Here is a 14,535-nt window from a genome sequence, read left to right as displayed (position 1 = left end):
TGGATGTGGTGGTACATATCTTTAATCTCAGCAGTACAGAGGCAGAGGCTAGCCCCGTCTGTATGGTGAGTTCCAGGCCAGCCAAGGCTACAGAGTAAGACCCTGTCTCAGAAACCAAAACAAAACCAAAATAGAGGACTTGTGAGAAGGTTCAGAGTGTAAAGTCCTTGGTATGTATGCATGAGGTCCTGAGTTTACCCACATAAAACCCTGGCATGGCAGCATGAATCTGTAACCTCAGGGTTTGGGGCTGTGACTGCCAGATCCCAGGCCTGTTAGCCTGCCATTTTCACCAAAGCATCAAGTCCCAAGTTCTGAATGAAGGTCAAAAAGTAAAGTGGATGCTGGGCACGGGGACGCAGGGCTGTAATCTCAAACTTAGAAGACAGAGAGGCAAGTGAGTTCAAAGCCAGCTTGGTCTACAGTATTGAGTTCCAGGACAGCCAGAGCTACATGGTGGGGCCTTGTCTATAATAAAATTAATAACAATAATAATATCTTCCAACTTAGTTTAACAGGAATAGTGGCAAGTTCCTTTAACCACTGAACAATCTTACCAGACTATAGTGGCTTGTCTGGCTTCTGATGGTGGCTGCATGAACTCAGGTGCTTACACTCTCAGTGCAACCTCCTCCTTTAACGTCAACCTCTGTAGGCTTAAAGTGTCTACCAAGCCAGCACATGTGCATGCATGCATATGAGAGAGAGAGAGAGAGAGAGAGAGAGAGAGAGAGAGAGAGAGAGAGAGAGAGAGGGAGAGAGATAGCTTTTAGTCTTTATTTTTTTCTTTTTTTAGCTACTTTGTGTGGGTTCTTCTCCTGTCTCCAAACAATATCTTCTCTGGCTCAGCTCAGCTTCTCCTGCCTCAACTGTCAACAACTGTCTTCTCTTTTACTCTCTGATCCTACTCTTCCATCTCCTGGACCCTACTCCTTGCTACTCCCCAATCCTACTGCCTGCTCTCAGCCTCCTGTCCCAGAATTCCAAGAGGCAACCGACAGTGAAAGGTGTAGGGTCCTTTAAAGGTCCAAGCACACAAAATAGGTCATACTACAGAAATGATTGAGGAAGCCACCTGGCATTGACTCCCTGGCCTCTGCCCCATGTGTTCACCCACACAAACCTACACACCCCCACACACGTCCCCACACAGTAAACACACACAGAAAATATTGCTATCATTTTGTTGTTATGATTTCTGCTAAAAACTAGAATTATTTTCTTTAGCTGTGGGAGGAGGGTCTCATTTAGCCCAGGCTAGCCTTGAGCTTGCTGTGAAGCTGAGGGTGATCTTGAACTCTTCCTGACATTTCCTAAATACTAAGATTATGAGAATTGACTACCATGCATGGCTAAAAACAGATTTTTTTTTTCATTTGTGTGTGTGTTATGTTTGTGTTGTGTGTGTGGTGTATGTGTGTGTGTTGTGTTTGTGGTGTGTGTGTGTTGTGTTTATTTGCTTGCATGTGGGTACACAAGTGTGGATGCATACAGTTTCACCGACTGGATTTTACTCATCTCATCTAAAAATTAAAATATATGATTAGATAACCCAAGCCCCAGTCTGGAGAGATGGCTCAGCAGCTACGAACACTGACTGCACTTCCTAGAAGTTCTGAGTTTGATTTCCAGCAACTACATGTTGACACATACCCATGGGATCTGGTGTGTCAGCAACAATGTACTCATATACATAAAATAAATAAATGTTAAAAATAAAAAAGATAGCTGGGCAGTGGTGGTGCAGGCCTTTAATCCCAGCACTTGGGAGGCAGAGGCAGGTGGATTTCTGAGTTCGAGGCCAGCCTGGTCTACAGAGTGAGTTCCAGGACAGCCAGGGCTACACAGAGAAACCCTGTCTCTGAGGAAAAAAAAAAAAAAAAAAACCCATTTCAGCTCTAAAATTTTATAACTAAGACATCATTAACCCTCAAATCCCTGTAAAAGTGAGCAGGGGCTATCTTTTGTTTTATTGGCAACCATGTACTTAACAACCAGCTCTCTACCTAGCATATAGTCGGTGCTCAGGTTATATTGATTTTTTTTCCCTCCTAGACAGGGTTTCTCTGTGTAACCCTGGCCATCCTAGAATTCAATCTGTAGACAAGGCTGACCTCAAACTCATATATCCACCATCCTCTGTCTCCCAAGTGTCAGGATTAAAGTGTATGCCCCATGTCTAGCTGACTAAATTACAATCTTTTAAAAATTGTTACTGTCTTTTGAGATAGGTGCTCACTATGTAGCCCAGGCTAGCCTAGAAGTCAAGATCCTCCTGCATTAGTCTTCACAATACTAATTTTATTTTATTTATACAATACTCCAGAATTGTATAAGCTTGGAGTAGTGGTATATACTTTCAATCACATCACCAAGAGAAACTGGGATGGGGTCTGCAGGACACATGACACAACCCAGAGACAAACTATGCCAGGCACTGTCAGAACTTAAAAAAATTAACTGTATACTTGAGCGGCCCAGAGTTTCAAGCATATTAGGTAAGTACTTTATCATTGAATTACATCCCAACCCTAAAAATTAACATTAGCAATGGTTTATTGTTTTCTTTACTGTTGTTTTGACAGGGGTCTCACTTTGCTGTCTAGGCTACTTTAGCAACCCTCTAGCCTTAGCCCTTTGATACGTGGATACTGTATGTTCATGTCTTTTAATGCATGAATAAATAGACTTGCAGATAATTGTTTATTTTTTACTATGAAATGACAGGATTAAGTCAATGCAAACAACCCAGCCGTTATGACACTTGCCTTTGTTCTTAGCACTCAGGAGGCAGAGGCATGCAAATCTCTGGGTTTGAGGCCAGCCTGATCAACAGAGTGTGTTCCAAGTTAACCAGGGCTACACCACAGAGAAACTGGGTCTCAAAGAACAAACAAAACATAGATAGATAGATAGATAGATAGATAGATAGATAGATAGATAGATAGATATAGATGATAGATAGATGCAAAGAAAGGGTGCAAGGGGGTTAGGAATGTGTCTCAATAGTACAACACTGGATTAGCATGTTACAGGCCAGGGATTCAATTTCCCAGGTCAAGAAATAAAAAGAGAGAGAGGGAATGCAGAAAAATTGGACCTGGGGAATATAGGGAACTAAAACATATACACTACAAATATTGATGTAATATATTCTGTGTACCCAAGCAAAGTAAAGAATGGTATTTGGAAAAACATTTCCAGAACACTATATCTTTAATAAAAAAAAAAAAAAATCTAACTTTAAAAAACTGTCGAGTCTTTGAACTGATTGGGATTATGTTGCTTGCCCAGGGGAAGAGTCACAACCCCAGGGAAGCAGAATTGATTTCTCTGGCATAAAGTGAAGATTGGTTTATTTTTCTAAGATGAACATGTTTTTCTGTTTTGGGATTTTTTTTTTTTTTGTTTTGTACTCTAAAGCAATAAATATAAACCATGAAAGTGACATTTGCTATTTCTTGTTTTTGAGACAGAGTTTCATGTAGCCCAGGTTAGCTTCTAACTCACTTTGTAACCCAGGATGACCCTAAAACCTTCATCCTTTGTCATCATCTCCCAACTGATGGGATTATAGACATGAGAACAGCCTACTCCATAAGACCCTGACTCGAGAAAAAAAAAAATGAAAAGCTAAAGGGTTGGAGAGATGGCTCAGCAGTTAAGAGTGTGTAATAGAGTGCCTCCCAGATGGACTCACGGTCAGTCCCACACGTTAGGCAGCTCACAAACTGCTGTAACTCCTCTCTCACTTTCATCCTCTCTCTAACAAACCAAGCATTGCTAAATCTAAAATAACTTGCTGCCCCATTGTGCTCCATTTAATCCTTTGGCCACAACACCCATTAAGCATTAAGAGAATGTGTTTTCACAATCCAAACTTCAGAAACTAAGAGAACACATTATTGTCTGTGGGGTGCAGGGGATCAGACTCAGGCCTTGCTATGTTAGGCAATCACTTTTATGACAAAGCAACATTCCCAGTATCAACCTCGTGTTCTGCTTCCTTTCATCTGCCCAGGGTCTGTGTGTGTAGCCCAGGCACGCAGCCTCCCCCTGTGAGTGTTGGGGTTGGAAGTCTGCAGGCTCTTTCCTAACAAGGAGTGAGGATGTATTCAGCCAGCTGACTGGTCTGGAAACTGGGCACTAGTTTTTAATCACTAAGGCAGGTAAAACAATACCGACGCCCAAATCTATAACTACCGTTTGCTCTTGAGTGGTTTAACGGTGTTGAAAAGTTAGGTGGTCTTAAATAGAAATTACACCTCAGGGAAGACAACAAAAGCAAGGGTTCCTCACTTAATTGTACCTCCAACAGCCTCATCTTATTTCCCCTAAAAATGTTCATTCATTTTTAACTTTTCCGTTGTGTAAAGTATGTCTGTGTTTGCTTCTTCTCATGAGTGTAGGCACACATGTGTAGGAGTGTATGTGTGTGTGTCTGTGCATGTGGAGGTCTCAGGTTGATATTAGAAGTTTTTGATTGCTCCTCACTTTATTAAGGCAGTCTCTCAGCTGAACCTAGACCTCTCAGACATGGTTCCTCTAACTAGCCAGCTTGTTCCTGGGACCTCCATCTCCTCCCACCTCTTACAAGTGGGGCTGCCACAGCCATCCAGAAGAATTTACCTGAGTTCTGGGGAGCCAAACTCTGGTCTCCATGCTTTTGTGGCAAATGCTTTACTTGCTAAGCCATTTCCCTAGTCATCTTGATTTCCCCCAATTATCATCATAGGGTTTATGTGTGGATGGAGACTTCTTTCTTCTCCTTCTCTGGCAAATTAGAAATTCACACTAGAGCTTCTTAGTACTCCTCATGTAAAAGTGTAAAAGATATTCCTTATCACATAGGGGAATATCGCCTTTGCTATAAAAGCCAATGAAAGTGATTGTAAGGGAAATCCCTTTCAGAGTTTATAGTACTCAGTGTTGCCATTATTTTTGAAACAGTAATGGCCCAGGTCATTTCTTTACCAGTTAAGCATTCACTGTGTTAGGTGAAACACATACTCAGAATTTAGTGGAGGGCTAAACCTATGGAAGTTTAAAAACTATTGATGTAATCCCCTCATGAATGTTTGTGCAGTGTACAGCATCTGCCTTTCCTTTTGCAAGAATGTGCGTCACTCCGTTTCTCAGTGTGAGCATTGCATTTTATGGGGAAGGAGGAGGAGAGAGGGCAAAGCAATGGCGTGTCCCTTTCTTAGTTAGCTGGTTCTTAGCAGCTGCCGCTTGGATTTTTGCTTTTCACAGAGGAATTACTTTTCTACCCACTAATTACTTGACTGTAGATATTCCACTCATACTACACAGAAGCACACTGGGTTAAGAATCACTTTTCTAATTTAGCTATTTGTTCAAGGGCAATATGAGCCCTAAACTGTAGCCGGGCTTCCATGGAATAGTCTTTGTAGTTCTTTATGTTGTCGAGGTTTTTCGTTGCATTAGCATAGTCTCCTTTCAGGTAGTGTAGCATTCCCAGTTCATAGTAACTGTACGGCACCAAGTAGTGGTCGTACTTTAACATTTTCTCCTTCCTGATAACGCGGATAAAGTAGTGCTCAGCCTTCAGGTGTTTGCCCAAATGCTTCAGGCACAGGCCTTTCAGCAGGTTTAACAAGCTCATGTCATCTACGCCATACTCCTCATTTGGGTTTTCACTCAAAAGCTCTTTTCCTTTGTCAATTATCATTAGCCAACTTGAAATAAGATCTATTTTCTTGCTCATGACTCGGAAGCCACTCCAGGCGTACATGAATTCCAGAAGGGGCTGTGCTGTAAACCAGCCCGTCGTAGTACCATAGCGCTGACTTTTCTCAGCAATAAACTTTTCTATGGGCACAGAAGAGCCTAAAAATTTGATTCTCAGGCTATCTACACGTAGGAAGTAAGAGCTCAAGGTCTCATTTTCTGAGTCCACAGAGTCAGGAGGAAGCAGTGCCAATATTATAGCTTTGCTGTACGTGTAGATCGCCTTAGACCACCTGCTATGCTGAAACAGTAGGTTGGCATAGTTGTATGCCTGCTTCCAATTCTGCAAAAAAATATGGCACCACATGAGTTCCCAGTAGCAGAGGTGGTGGACCTGCTTCCATTCATTCTGAGTAATAATGCACTCTTGTAACTTTAACTTTGCGCCTTCAAAGTTCCCATTTAACATGTTGAAACGTGCACGAAAAAACTTAAGTACAACACAGTTAGGGAATTTTTCAAGGTAGATCAGGAAGAGACTCTCTGTAGCAGCAGTAGAAGTCTTTTCAACACCAACAACTACACGCACATAATTGTAATAAAAGAGAAGAGTGAACACACTTAAGATGTTATTTATATGGGGTTCAGATGCACTGTCGTGAAGCAAAGCCAGGCCCACGTCTCTATCTCCAGAATAGCCAACCATATTGAGAAGTTTAAGTGACTTTGGTGGTACAAGTGAAAACATCAGATTGAATACTCCAACTCCAAACTTTATCCCTCCATTCAGGTGTCTGTGGGTTTTACTTTGGTTCTCAGGCATAAATTCTAAGACCTGTTGGCAATCTTTGTATATTTGATAGCTTGACCCAACATTGACACCGCTTTTAAGGAAATTCAGCAAGCTGTCGTCCTGTATAAATGTTATAGCAGACTTCAAGACTAGACACTCGGCATAACAGACTTCTGCATGTAATTCCTCCTCCTTGATACACTTTATGCCCTGCCTACTCACTAGGCGAGATAAAGTCATTATCCTGGGTTTTTTTCGGAAATTGTTGCAAGTTTTCAAAGCTTCCTTTGCAGCATTCATTCCGATCTGGATATCCTGTGGCTCAAAAGTAAGGATAGCCTTGACAACCATGAACATACTGTATATTAGGGCGTGGTATGAACTGTTTTTTGACCACGGGTGAATGAGATTGATGGCGTCTGAGAATCTGTTATTTAGAAACAAATACAATCCAGTTGTGCATTCTTCCAGGGATGATAAAAGGTTCATTGTCGTTGCCACAGGGATAATTTCATGGGCATCCTCGAACTTGTCCTCTGCTTCACTGTCTCTTAGATTGAGTGTTTTAGTTACTCTCGCCATTCTATCAGTCTCGCCTTCACTCAGACTAAGGGTATTTAACAGGTCATTGTCCTCATGTCTTTGGAACCGTGACATGTTTGCTTCCTCGATTAGAGGTAGGAATATCTGAAGTGGAGTTGCAATGTGAGTAGCTGCTGCACTCCTGACCAGGGTCTCTTCTTCCACACAAAGCTCAGTCTGAAGTGTTGCTGTTAAAATGGAGGCAAATGCAAGACTAGCTGTGAGATGCAGCATTAGGTATTCTCTATGATCTATGTCAGACAAGGAGAGGATCACTTTATGTACCCAGAAGATGAATTTCTGAAAAGTTCATCTAGAATGTGCTAAAGAAAACTAAGCACTAAAAAGTAAACCTTTTGCAATCAGTAGAGTTCTTCTGTACCCAGTTGGTCATTGAACAAATTGCACAAACACACAATTGTGTGTGTTTTGTAGTAGCTGCACAAACTCTCACTAGGAGGCAAGAATCTGGTTAGAAAGGAGACCTATAAAGTTCTCTAATTCAATCAAACTAAGGAAGGTGTGTACTGTTCAGTCCAGAGAACAAAGATTATGGGGATGAAAAAGCCCTCCAAACTATTCTGAGTGCTACGCATACACTGTCACTGAAACTAGTTTTTCATTTATTTGTTTGTTTCTTTGTTTGTTGGGGAGAGTGTTGAGACAAGGTCTTCCCACTTAGCCCTGTCTATCCTGAAACTCACTCATCAAGTCAGGCTGGCCTTAACTCACAGAGATGCACCTATCTCTGCCTCTTAAAGGAATGGACTCCCATGCCCAGCAAACAAATGCAACGTTTAATACACAGGGCAAAAGAAAAAAAAGCAATGCTACATTTTTTAAAAAGGTTGATGAGGATCATCTAGAGGTGGTTATTTAGGGAAATATTTGGCTTTACAATTTATATTTCAAGGAATTAGCAGCTATAATTAATAACCTCCAGGAAACCATGTTAATCACACATGTCCCTGGAAGACTCTGTTGTGCATGGGAAAGCTAGGTGATGCACTGAGAGAGAAGTCAGTCTTGAGGTGAAATAGCAGTGAATAGTACTGAAAATGTATCACAGGGGTAGAGTTCTCGCCTAATATGCACAAGGCCCTGGGTTATATCCCCCAAATTGCAAAAGCAGCAGGAAAAAAAAAAAAAAGCAAAAAAAAAAAAAAAAAAAAATGGAAGTAAGGATAAAACTATAAAACTAAGGATAGTGATTCTTTCAAGGTTATCCAGAGGCACATAGGTGACAGCCAGATTCTGCCTAAAGACAAAGATTGTTTTCCTCTGTCCTTTATGAAGCTATTTTCAAATTGAATACCATAGACTCTCATTCTCCACAATTGCTTTCTACTTTAATTACTGAGGCAGAGTCTCTTGCTGGAAGCAGAGTTCCCTGATACTGGGTAATATGGCTAGTCAGCTTGCTCCAGGGATCCCATCTCTCTCTACACCCAAGCCCTGGGATTACAGGGAGGCTGCTTTAGGGGTAGTTCTGGAATCACAACTCCAGCCCGTCGTTCTGTGCAGCAGCACTTTAACCCATTGAACCATCTCCCCAGCTCTTGGTTTGTTTTTGGGACAGGGTCTTACAACATAGCCCTAGGTAACCTGAAATGTGCTATGTAAATCAGGCTGGCTACAACTTCCCATGATCTTCCTTCCTCTGCCTCCTGGCTGCTGGGTTTATAGGCATGCACTACCATGCCTATAGAATTGGATTGTCCTTATTTATTTATTTATTTATTTATTTATGATGTTAGGGATAACACCTATGGCCTTATACATGAAGAAAAAGCTGTCTTGTGCTACATCACTAAACACTATAGATGCTCAAATCTCTTATATAAAGTAGCATTCAACTATGCACATTCTTCTGAGGACTTTAAATCATTTCCAGGTTACTTGTGGTTTTTTTGGGCTTTTTTTTTTTTTAGAAATTTTATTTTATCTATTTATCTATCTGTCTATCTATCTATCTATCTATCTATCTATCTATCTATCAAGAAAGACAGGGAGTCTCTGCATGGCTATCCTGGAACTTGCTCTGTAGACCAGGCTCCCAAGTGCTGGGATTAAAAGTGTGCACCACCACCAGCCTTCTAGATTACTTATAATACAAAGACTGTGTAAATAGTTATATTGTATCGGATAGGACAAGTCTGTACATATTCAGTATAGACACAAATTTTCCAGTGTGTGTGTGTGTGTGTGTGTGTGTGTGTGTGTGTGTGTGTATTATTTGTTTGATTGAGACATGGTTTCTCTGCCTGAACTCACTCTGTAGACCAGGCTGGCCTCAAAATCACAGAGATCTGCCAGCCTCTGCCCCTCAAGTGCTGGGATTAAAGGCTTGCACCATCACTACCTGGCCCAAATATTTTTTTTAATCTCTGTCTCTTATTTTTCCATTTTGTTTTAAGACAGAGTTTCATGTAGCCCCATCATGGGCTATCTCAAACTCTGTAGTGATGTATGACCTTGAATTCTTGACCCTTCTGCTTCTATCTCCCAAATTCTGGGATTATAGGACGCCAGGCCTGCTCTTACTCTTACTCTTTTTTTTTTTTTTTTTTTTTTTTTTTAACTTTTGAGACAGGGTCTTACTATCACTGTGTAATTCTGGCTGGCCTGGAATTCTCAGTGTAGACAAGGCTGGCCTTGAACTCAGAACTCTGCTTGCCTCTGACTCCTGAGTACTGGGATTTTCCTTAGAAAATTACGTTTATCATAGCTGGGTGGTGGTGGCACACGCCTTTAGTCCCAGCAGTTGGGAGGCAGAGGCAGGCAGATTTCTGAGTTGGAGGCCAGCCTGGTCTACAGAGTGAGTTCCAGGACAGCCAGGACTACATAGAGAAACCCTGTCTCAAAAAACCAAAAAAAAAAAAAATTTACGTTTATCAATTATTATTATTTTAGTAAAATACATTTAAAATTTAAAAATACCTTCATTTACTCGGTACACACTTGTGCGCGTGCCCTCACACACGCACGCACGCATGCACAAACACACACACACACACACACACACACACACACACACACACACACACACAAACACTACTCATGTGGAAGTCAGAAGAAAACTTGTATAAGTAGGTTTCCTCTTACCAAGTGGGTCTTTGGGATCAAACTCAGATCTTCAGGGATGGCAGCATCCCTTTATCTGCTGAGCTATCTTGCCAACCTTTTAAACATCTTTTAAAGACAGAATCTCCTTACATAGCTCTGACTGCTCTATAATTTCCTGCCTATAATAGGCTAGTCTCAAATTAGCAGTAATCCTTCTACATTTAACTCCCATGTGCTGGGATTATAAGCACATGCTGCCACACTTAGCTATTTATTAATTTATGGCAGAATCAAATCATTTCTAGGTTCTAGATCAAGGAAAGTCAATGGTCTTAAACCAGTGTTTCTCTAAGTACAGTCAATAGCCACTTACAGACAAAGTTTCCACAGGTAAGTCCTATGTCTAAGGAGCAGTATCTCTCAATCGTGGAGAAACCTTGAAACTTACATTGTTCACATTATCTTAAACAATTTTATAAGTATTAAGTTATTATGTAAAATAATTTGAAAGAGTTTCACTTGAAAAGGCTCCAGGAATTGTCCTGTTTTAAACTACACACACTTCACCCTTGGACTCTCCCTAGCTTCATGGTTCTCTCCTTCTGAAATGGTGCAGAATAAACTGTTGAATCCCAAGCCTAAAATAATCTTTCTCTGTAGTTAGACCCTCGGTCAGATCCAGTCCAGCTCATCAGTATTCTTTGGAGAAGGAAGAACATGAATGATTTGTTAAGGGCATCGAGATTACTTACTTGTATATTTTTTAATATAACAAGATGTTCCTCAGAAAACCTGGCGTTCCCTGGGTTGTTTTAAACTCCTAAGCATCCTCTGCACTTGTTTTCTTCTTCTTCTGGTTTTACTATCACATTCTTACTCCCTACCCTACCCCTAGTCTTCCATGCGCCTGGGGCTGTCCCCAAACCCAGGATTCTCCTGATTCAGCTGGCTGCATGCTGGAATTACAACCATGAGTTACCATGCCCTGTGTGTTGGAAGGTGGCCAAAGCACTCAGAGCTCTTTCGTATTCTCTCTCTACCTTCATAGTTTAGTATTGTTTGCAGTGTATGTAGCATGCAGCTAATAAGTTCATTTTTTATAATATGACAGAACTATACATTCCATAAACCTTTCCTTTCTAGCATTTCTAAAAGCATTCTGGGAGAACAGCTGATCGTGGTTTATAGAAAAATAATGAAAGGATGTAGTTGAACATGGATATTTAGAGCAACCTGCAGTGAATATGCACATGTGTAAGTACATCATACATACATCCACATTAAAAGACCACTGTTAGACCTTTTTTCCTGAGGGGTTGTTAGAACTCACTACCTAGACCAGGCTGGCCTCCAACTCATAGAGATCTGCTTGTCTCTGCCTCCCAAATGCTGGGATTAAAAGCATGTGTCACCACCACCCAGTTAGATTATTTCTTTGTGTTTAAGAGAGAGACAGGGTGGCTGGGCGGTGGTGGCGCACGGCTTTAATCCCAGCACTTGGGAGGCAGAGACAGGTGGATTTCTGAGTTCAAGGCCAGCCTGGTCTACAGAGTGAGTTCCAGGACAGCCAGGACTACACAGAGAAACCCTGTCTCGAAAGAGAGAGAGAGAGAGAGAGAGAGAGAGAGAGAGAGAGAGAGAGAGAGAGAGAGAGTTGGAGAGATGGCTCAGCAGTTAAGAGCACTGACTGCTCTTCCAGAGGTCCTGAGTTCAATTCCCAGAAACCACATGGTGGCTCACAACCATCTGTAATGGGATCTGATGCACTCTTCTGGTGTGTCTGAAGACAGCTACAGTGTACTCATATAAATAAAAAAAAATTTTTTGAGAGAGAGAGAGAGAGAGAGAGAGAGAGAGAAAGAGAGAGCTGTATAAAACATTTAAATTGCTTGTCTTATTTTAGGGTTTTCCTCATCTGACATAACAGTGACAATGATTTAAAAATAAAACTATTTTTATTTTTATAAAAATAAAAGCAAGATTTAAAAGTGAGCTTTCCCCTGCCTCCTGCATTCATGCCTTAGGCACTAGGTAAAATCACCAATATATATATATGGCGTCAACTTTTTCCTCAGAACACTGGAAGATGGTTGTAGAAAGAGCTTACAGCAAGATCCTGTTTCAATAAATGAACAACACCAACAAAAACAACTGTTCAACTCTTTCTGGAAATGTTACATTTAATAAATGAAGATAAATTTTAAAAATTGATGTAAAAAGATTATGAATACTCTACCTTCCTTTTTTTTCTAAATTCAAAGATAGGGTCTTCCTATACAGATCAGACTGGCCTATAATATTATGTAACCCAGGTTGGCCTCTAATGATTTTCCTGTCTTAGCCACAACCTCCAACTTTAATGTGTTAACAACCAAGATTTAACAGGTACAGCATATTAATAATTACTCAATAGCTTATATTAGCAAATGTTATAATATTTGGTAACCTAAATAGATTAATTTAAACTGAATCTGGAGGTTGGGTATGGTGGCATACAGATTTAAGTCCAGCACTCAGGAGGCAGAGGCAGGTGGATCTCTCTGAGTTCCAGGCTAGCCTGGTCTACAGAGGGAATTCCATGATAGCTAGGGCTACTCAGAGAGACCCCCATCTTGAAAAACAAACAGCCAGGCGGTGGTGGCGCACGCCTTTGATCCCAGCACTTGGGAGGCAGAGGCAGGTGGATTTCTGAGTTCGAGGCCAGCCTGGTCTACAGAGTGAGTTCCAGGACAGCGAGGACTACGCAGAGAAACCCTGTCTCAAAAACCAAAAAAAAAAAAAAAAAAAAAAAATAAAAAACAAAACCCCAAACAAACAAAAATGTGAAATTAGACTTTATAGAATTGCTATTCCTTCAGAGAGAGTAAACATTTTTATAATTATTGCTCAATGCTTTTTAGAAGAGAAGCAGATAAAAACAAAAATCAGGGATTGGGGATGTAACTCAGATTAGAAGAATATTTCCCTAGCATGATTAAAAGCTATGGGTTCTATACATAGTGAATCTGAGGGAGGCCAGCCTGGACTTCAGGAGACACTGTAGCAAGCAAACACAACTGTAAGACTGAGGCAGAACTGTGTAGAGTTTCTATTTTCTTGAGAGATTTTGTTGAGACACTCTATTATTTTAAATATTTGAAAATCAACATGCATATAAATTGGTAGCACTTAAGAGTCTCATGCTTTATTGACCAAATAGGACTCCTTTCTCTCCACTCCACATCTGAATCTAACACACCAAATGAAAATGAAAAAGATAAAATACACATACCTAAGAATTTCCTCTTTTATGTGTAAAATTTCCAACCCTTGATTATTCCAAATAGTTATGATGTAATGTCTGTTTTTTTGGTTTGTTTTTCAGTGGTTGATAAAAAAGAACTCAACTCTATTTTTAGAGCTAAATTCTGGCAAATGCATTGGGTAAAGTCAAAGGCAGATTTTAAGCAACTCTAACATAGAGATAAGAGTTTCACTTGATATGCATTGAGTGGCTGAGCTGTGTTTTTTTTTTGTTTGTTTTTTGTTTTTTGTTTTTTATTTTTTTGTTTTTGTTTTTCGAGACAGGGTTTCTCTGTGTAGCCCTAGCTGGCCTGGAACTCACTCTGTAGACCAGGCTGGCCTCGAACTCAGAAATCCACCTGCCTCTGCCTCCCAAGTGCTGGGATTAAAGGCGTGCGCCACCACTGCCCGGCGAGCTGTAAGGTTTTAAGTAAAAATTTAAACACAACTTTAAAAATCCAAAGCACTAGAAGGGAAAAATAAATTTGTGCTCCAAATGCAAGAATTGTCTCGGCTCAGTATGCTTGCAAACGTTTACAGTTTTGCTACAATTTTAACATTGCCAGAACCCCTTCTCCCCAACTCTATCCCTTTGTTTCAGCAAACTCCCAAGGATTCAGATCAAACTTGGTGACAAATTAGTGACTGACAGTACAAATAGGAGAAGTATTATCCAGAATCCCTGGGAGAAGTCATCCCTTTTGAGGCCCGTGATGACCATTAGACATAAGGGGTATTTTCATTCTGTTCATAGTCTTATTACCTCTGTTGAGCCTTTAAGATCACTGAATAGCAGACTAGGCCAGGTACCCCAAAGGTGGCGACAGCGACATCAGCGGTTAAATTTTACACTTTCACAGAACGGTCTAATGTACCTGTACTTAGGTTACTGTCGCTGTCAGTTTCTAGATTAAAATGAAGAGGTAAAAGGGTTGGGTGAGGTTAGGAGACTCCTTAAGGTTCAGGAAAGGGGAAGGGGAGGGGAGGGAGCAGGAGACCAGCCGGAAGGCCACAGGTTTAAGGGCAAGATCCTGGCGTTCCCATGGAAACGTATCCCTCCGCCCGTAACCAAAGTCCGTCTCTTAGTTCCCTCCGCTCCGCCTCTAGGCTGTTTCCGCCCA

The 14,535-nt window shown here is 40.9% G+C and overlaps 1 pseudogene across 1 annotated transcript; it reads right to left on the bottom strand.

The window, feature by feature from the left end:
* Nucleotides 1–2,696: 2,696 nt before the first annotated feature.
* LOC117716921 (tetratricopeptide repeat protein 39B pseudogene) lies at nt 2,697–14,526 on the bottom strand (annotated as a pseudogene). The gene is made up of 2 exons (XR_013113333.1): nt 14,178–14,526; nt 2,697–7,254 (listed from the first exon to the last, which is right to left on the bottom strand). The product of XR_013113333.1 is annotated as a tetratricopeptide repeat protein 39B pseudogene (transcript).
* Nucleotides 14,527–14,535: the final 9 nt, after the last annotated feature.

The sequence above is a fragment of the Arvicanthis niloticus genome, chromosome 11 (assembly GCF_011762505.2).
Source record: "Arvicanthis niloticus isolate mArvNil1 chromosome 11, mArvNil1.pat.X, whole genome shotgun sequence".
Lineage (NCBI taxonomy): Eukaryota > Metazoa > Chordata > Mammalia > Rodentia > Muridae > Arvicanthis > Arvicanthis niloticus.
The sequence above is the reverse complement of the archived record's forward strand: the minus strand, read 5'-3'. Positions and strand labels throughout refer to the sequence as shown.